Source organism: Tupaia chinensis, unplaced genomic scaffold (assembly GCF_000334495.1).
Source record: "Tupaia chinensis unplaced genomic scaffold, TupChi_1.0 Scaffold146907_1, whole genome shotgun sequence".
In the NCBI taxonomy this organism is placed as follows: domain Eukaryota; kingdom Metazoa; phylum Chordata; class Mammalia; order Scandentia; family Tupaiidae; genus Tupaia; species Tupaia belangeri.
Genome location: NW_006206760.1, coordinates 2,768,819 through 2,775,423, shown reverse-complemented (window position 1 = coordinate 2,775,423; position 6,605 = coordinate 2,768,819).

The following is a 6,605-nucleotide window of genomic DNA, read 5'->3' as shown; positions in this document are numbered from 1 at the left end:
GTCGACTACATGGAAGTCCAGCAATGTAGCCATTACGCCATCTGCTGGTCCCGTCTGGATCTGTTTTCTGTTGGGTCAGTTAATTTCTAGTTCAATACCCTGATGAAGAAAAATAAAGTAGCATCTGCTTCGTGGACTTGTCAAAGGGCCAAGCAAAGCACAGAGCACTGTGCTTGGCTCATATTGGTACCTAGTCCGTGTCAGCGCTCATTGTCAAGACAAGATGTTTGAGGGGCCAGCAGTTGGCGTACTGGCTATGTCACTGGACTCCCATGTAGTCGACCGCAGTTCGAGCCCCGGACCCGGTGGCTTAAACTCACGCTGGACTCCTGTGCGTGCGTGCTCAAGATCCCCAGAGGAGAACTGAGAAGGGATTGTGGCGTGGACATCTCCCCTGGGGGTGATTTCTCACTTTCTGTCTCTCTGTCTCTCTCTGTCTCTCTAGAGGACATATGTACCCTATAGCAAAAACCTCTCCAAAAAAAAAAAAAAAAAGACTAGATCTTTGAATGTCTTATTTCTATGGTTCTTTGTAACTAAAGGAGTCTGTGAATCCAACCTGTTCTATGACATCCCAGCCCTCTGTATTTCCTCTGTTACTCCACGTTCACCTTTCTGGAAACTCCAACGTCGTTGACTGTTCACCCCCCCCCCTTTGCCCAGGGCATCTGGACACTTTACCTGGGAAGCCAGGTGTCAGTCCATACGGCATGTTGGACTGATTCCTGGATGGGCAGGTGCGGGTTTCTGATTTCCTCACCTGCTCACTCAAGAGCTGGCTCTTTTTCTAGGAGCTTCCTGTCACTTGAAACGAGAGCTCGAAGCTTGGAGAGGAAGGTGGAAACTTGAGGTGGAGAAGGGTGAGGACGATGCAATTACATCCCGACTCCACTACTCCTCCTCAACCTCCCCAGCCCATGGCAGGGAGTAGGTGCGAGTCCAGATCTTGGTGCTTTTCTCGACCCTGCTGAGTGGTATTGGGTAAGGCGTTTGCCTTGACTGAACCTTAGTTTCTTCATTTTACAAAAGAGGACAGTAATACCCATGTTTTTGCTAACGCAGAGCAGTAGTTAGGAATGTGAGCTGGGATGAAAACCCTGTTTCCTCTTTCTATTAACTGCGTCATCTTGGGCTTCACCGTGACTCCATAGCCTCTTTGATTAAGAGGAGCAGTAGTAGGACTTACCTTAGAGGATGATTGTGAGGGTAAGATAGGACAGACAGTACGAGGTGCACGTAGGTGCTCACCACATGGTCTTCATCATCGCCAGCATTTGCACAAGGCATTTTGGGGAGCTCACTCTGTGCCAGGCACCTCCCTCTAGCCCTCCTTACAGGCTCGTTCTATTTCCATGCAAGCTCTGGCATCCACTCACCAGGGGCTTGGGCCAGCTGGTGTCCACGGAATGTATCACAGGCCAGGGTCATGCAAGGGAAAGCCCTCTGTCACACCCCTCCTCGTTTCAGCTCTTTCCTTCAACCCAAGGCAAGTTCATCTCCTTTTTATACAAAGTATGTACTGTAATACTTACAAGGATGACCCACGGAGGGATGAGATAGGAGAGGAGGAAAAGAAAGAAGGAGAGCCAGAGCCTATAAAGGGTCACCTTTTATGTGAAGCATGTAAAAACTATCTCCACCACCCCCCCAAGACCAGGCAGGGAAGCACCATTGGGAATATCTTTGCTTTGCCCCAGCTCCCACCAAAGAGAACAAGTTTCTCCACCCTGGCTACGCCCAGCTCCTCCCATGGACAACTGGAGGCCACACGCCTATGGGTCAGGAAGGAGACCCACCCCACTGTGTGGTGCCTGAAGCTATTAGTTACTCCCCTTCTTTGGTGTAGCAGCTTCGCTCCTCTAAGCTCTGACTCATTACTGAGCACTGGAAGGAGTCCAAGAAACGTGGAAAACAAGGTTGGAAGCCCAAGAAACGTGGAAAACAAGAATGACAGGAAGCAACAGGGACCAGAATCACAGAGGCGACAGCTCTGTGAAAATCTGTTCTAGTCTCAACCTAGAGGGATCTGCTGCCACTCATGGGCTGGGGTCATCCAGCGTCCTCCCTCCGTATTAATGGGGTGGCTCTGGTCCTGGATTCTTCTGAGGCATCAGAGCTTCCTTCTGACTTGAGACCCCGCACTCATTAATACACATTCCCACCAGCCCGCACCCCAGACTGTAAAGAAGCAAGCAGGGAAACACAGGGACAATTGGCCCTTGTGCTCCCTCCTCTGGGTGTTGAGAAAGATCCGGAATGGAATTCGCTTTGTGGGGATTTCCAGGGGCTGAATCCCTAGAGCATGTTGGAACTGAGCTTGGCTGTTTTCACCTGCCCAAGGAGGGGCAGGCCAAGCCACACCCGGTTGTGCCCAGTCATTGGACCCAAGTGTTTGTCACAGTGTCTCAGCAAGGATGTCAGGCCAGACTTAACAGAAACAAAGGTAACAGGATCAACAACCACAACACCGCCATCCCAGCTGTAGGGAGTGATATATCTTGTAGCTCAGTATATAGTCCATAATGTAGGTTAGAAAAATTGAATCTCTCACTAAAAAAGAGCATGCGATTTTGCAGAATCGGAACATCAAGATTTCAGCTCCAATGGTCAGATATGTGTATGAGCAGCGAGAGGGGACATGGGGAGAGCTTGGCCTATAGCAGAATAATTGGAGCGATTTTTGTTTGTTTGCTTTTACTTGCTTAGGACTTTATACAGACAAGGAAATAATTTGTTCAAAAGGACAAAACTGGCCCTGTAGCACTTGTGTTTAAGGGCTGTGCATAGAAAGCGGGATCCCATGTGGTCAACTCGGGTTCAACTCTTGGCCCTGACACCTTGAAAAACATGCCAGGTACATGTGCACATGTCCCCCAACTCCTGTCAGAATGGAGAAATGGAGGAAAAGGGGTTATGGTGTCACCTTGCCCCAGTGGGAAGATCTCTGTAGAGACAGAGAATTTGCTCTCTCTTGCTCTCTTTCTGGCAATTAAAAAGATGTATAAATTCAGGACCAGGAGTTGGCGTAATGGCTATGTCGCTGGACTCCCATGTAGTCGACCATGGTTCGAATCCCAGACCCAGTGGCTTAAACTCACGCTGGGAGTATGTGCATGCGTGCCCAAGATCCCGAGAGGAGAATGGAGGAGAAGGGATTGTGGTGTGACCATCCCCTCTCGGGGGTGATTTCTCACTTTCTATCTCTCTGTCTCTGACTTTCTGGAGAGTGCACGCGCCCTCTAGCAAAGACCTCTCCCAAGAAGAAGAAAACGATGGAGCTTGCTCTCTAGTGGGAACCACACTATTGGGTCATCAGGAAAGTCATGCCACATTTTTGCATAGAAAAACATAGAAAAGTGTACCATGACTTTCCCAACGACTTACTATATAGAACATACATGCAAAAATGATAGAGGCAGGGTTTGTTTGTTTGGTTTTTTTTTGGAGAGTTTTTTTTTGTTATAGGGCACGTGCGTTCACCAGACAGACAGAGAGAGACGGAGAGACAGAAAGCGAGAAATCACCCCCCAGGGGGGATGGCCACACCACAATCCCTTCTCCTCCATTCTCCTCTTGGGATCTTGGGCACGCACACACACGCACCCGGCGTGAGTTTTAAGCCACCGGGTCTGAGACTCGAACCGCAGTCGACTACATGGGAGTCCAGCGACATAGCCATTACGCTAACTGCTGGTCCCCGAGGCAGGGGTTTCATGTTGCCTCCCACTTTCCACAACATGCCCACAAAATACGCCAGTTCCACAAGCTCTGAATCGCTCCATTCTTGGTGGGGGAATGGTGATGTGAGGCGAGCACTTCTAGAGATGGTTTCGTGGTTCTGAAAAGGAATGATAATGGTTTGATTGAAATCCAGAAAGATATATCGGGGTTCTAATTGCCAGTTCCTCAGAACGAGACCTTCCTATTTGCAGGTAGGGTCTTTATGGAGGTAACCAAGTTAAGACACAGTCATGAGGGTGGGCACTCACCCAATAAGACTGGTGACTTACAGAAAGGGGTCACCTGGACACAGGCAGATGCACATAGGGGACAGCTGATGTGAAGCGACACAGGAAGACGATGGCCACCTGCAAGCCAAGGAAATATGTCTGGACAGATCTTCCCTTACAGCTGTCCTCTGAAGGAGCCGACCATGGAGACACCTTGACCTTGAATTTCTAGCCTCCATTATCATGAGACAATGAATGTCTTTTGTTTAAGTCCCTTGGTTTGTGGTACTTTGTCAGAGTAGTTCTAGCAAACAGATGAAGGCCAACAGGTGGTTCAGCCATACCCCCAGCCCTCTCTGAGATCTGTCATGCAACAGAGTGGTGGCTATGGAGACCCAGGTCTTTTTCCAACTCCTCATTCAGAATGGTTGGAAATCCATGGCCAAGGTACTGGGAAGATTGTCCCTGTGTTGGTCTGATCTGTGTCCTTGCTAGATCCCCAAGCAGTGGTGGTCCAGGTGGTCAGTCTTGCACAATTCATAGTCTCTGGAGTGGGCCAGGTTCGCTCTTGGTCTGGTCTGTGTTCTTGCTAGATCCCCAAGCAGTGGTGGTCCAGGTGGTCAGTCTCGCACAATTCATAGTCTCTGGCATGGGCCAGGTTGGCTCTCCTTCGAGCATCTGTGTACTGACAATGGGAAGGATATCAGAGCTCCTTTGGTGGAAGAATCCTACCTGGATATTTCATTTCATGACCCCTCTGCCTGCAAGACACTGTGACACTCCCCACAAATCACCATGAACCATCCTGAGGGCAACGTAATTGACAATTACTGCATACAATATTTTTTTCTTACCGTATCATCTGAGTTTTACTTAAGCAACTAGACAGGATTTTCTTCTATTCAACAGCTACATACCCTAATCAGTGATTGGCAGAGAATCCCAGGCTTGACCTGCATACGCTACTACGTCTGCTTCTGTTTGAGTGAGGCACCCAGGTATATAGGGCAAACTTATCCAATTGAAGGTTCAGTTATTTGAACCCTTTCAGGTTTTCTGTCACACTTGCGTACCAGTACCTGTAAAGCCTGGGGGTCTTAGGCAAGATTTGCAAAGTCCACTGTCACTTTCAGAAAATGAATGCAAAATGCACTATATATAGTCTTTCTTTTTTAAGACTATGGATAAATGAGATTAAGAATATACCTTAATATTTATTTGTATTTGCATAAAGAAGCCTAGGTCGGATAAAAAATAGTAATGGTTACTAATAAAGGAGAGAAGGAAGTGGAGAAAGGGGATGGAGGGAAGGAGATGGCAGCAAGACTTCTCAGGGGTACAGTGTTTTAGAATTTTGCTTTTGAGGGACCAGCAGTTGGTGTAATGGCTATGTCACTAGACTTCCATGTAGTTGACTGTGGTTCGAGTCCTGGACCCGGTGGCTTAAACTAACGCCAGGCGTATGTGCTTGCGTGCCCAAGATCCCAAGAGGAGAATGGAGAAGGGATTGTGGCATGGCCAACGCCTCTGGGGGATGATTTCTTGCTTTCTGTCTCTCTGTCTCTCTCTGTCTGTCTGGCGAGTGCATGTACCCTATACCAAAAACCTCTCCAAAAAAAAAAGAATTTTGCTTTTGACTCCTGTAATGAATTAGCCATTAAAAAGAACATTTAGGGGGCCAGGTAGTGGTGCAATAGTTACATGACTAGGCCACCTCCTTTTACAGGCTAGGCACATGTGTGCTGATGATCTAGGCCAGCCGAGACCTGGTGCGGATTGTGGTACAAAGACCCTGTTGGAGGTACCTATCTGCCTGTCTCTCTCTCTCTCTCCCTCTCATGGAAGAGATAAATAAATACATAAACTAAAATGAAATATCAACTAAAACTGTAATGCCACCTATTTGAAAAGGGCCCTCAGAGTCTTACTATTGCATAGGAAAACACACCCTGCATGATTTGCAAAGAGATATCTTACTTTAAATGCTGTTACCCGATGTTTAAAAATGGCGACAGGTTATTTGTTTAGATGAGTGAGAACCTGCAGAACCTGTTGGGAATAGAACCATCATGGGCATGAATGCTTGAGCAGCATTCAGATGACCTTGATCTCTTGGTCTGGGCTTCCTTGGGAACCAACTGAGTGGCCTTGGACCCATCCCTTTATCTCTCTGCTCCTCAATTCATCTGTGACCCCAGCTTATACGACTGTTACGGCCTCAAGTGTAAAAACACTTTGGAAGTACCTATATTTACCAACATTTGCAAAACACACAAAGCCTAAAATGGAATGCAACTGTCAGACTATTTATGTTCGTCTCTATGGCATTGCCAATGGACTGAGATCACTCACAGGGTGGACGTGGGTCTCCTTATTTTCCAGCTCTCAACTTGCACCGAGTATTTTGCCAAGAGTCAGAGGGATCATTAAATAAAAGAGGTGTAGGCCTACGGAGGCAGGAGTGAGCCTTTTCATCTGGACCAGAGAAAGCACTCTGGTTCTACACAAAGTGAAAAAGTTTTAGGAATCCTTGGTGCTGACTTAAAATTCTAATTCACTCCTTCCCCTCCCTTAAAAAGAAACAAAAATTAAGAAAAAGTCAAGAAAGATTCTAAGATTTTTTTTTTTTTTTGAAAGAGATGTCAAGAATGAGAA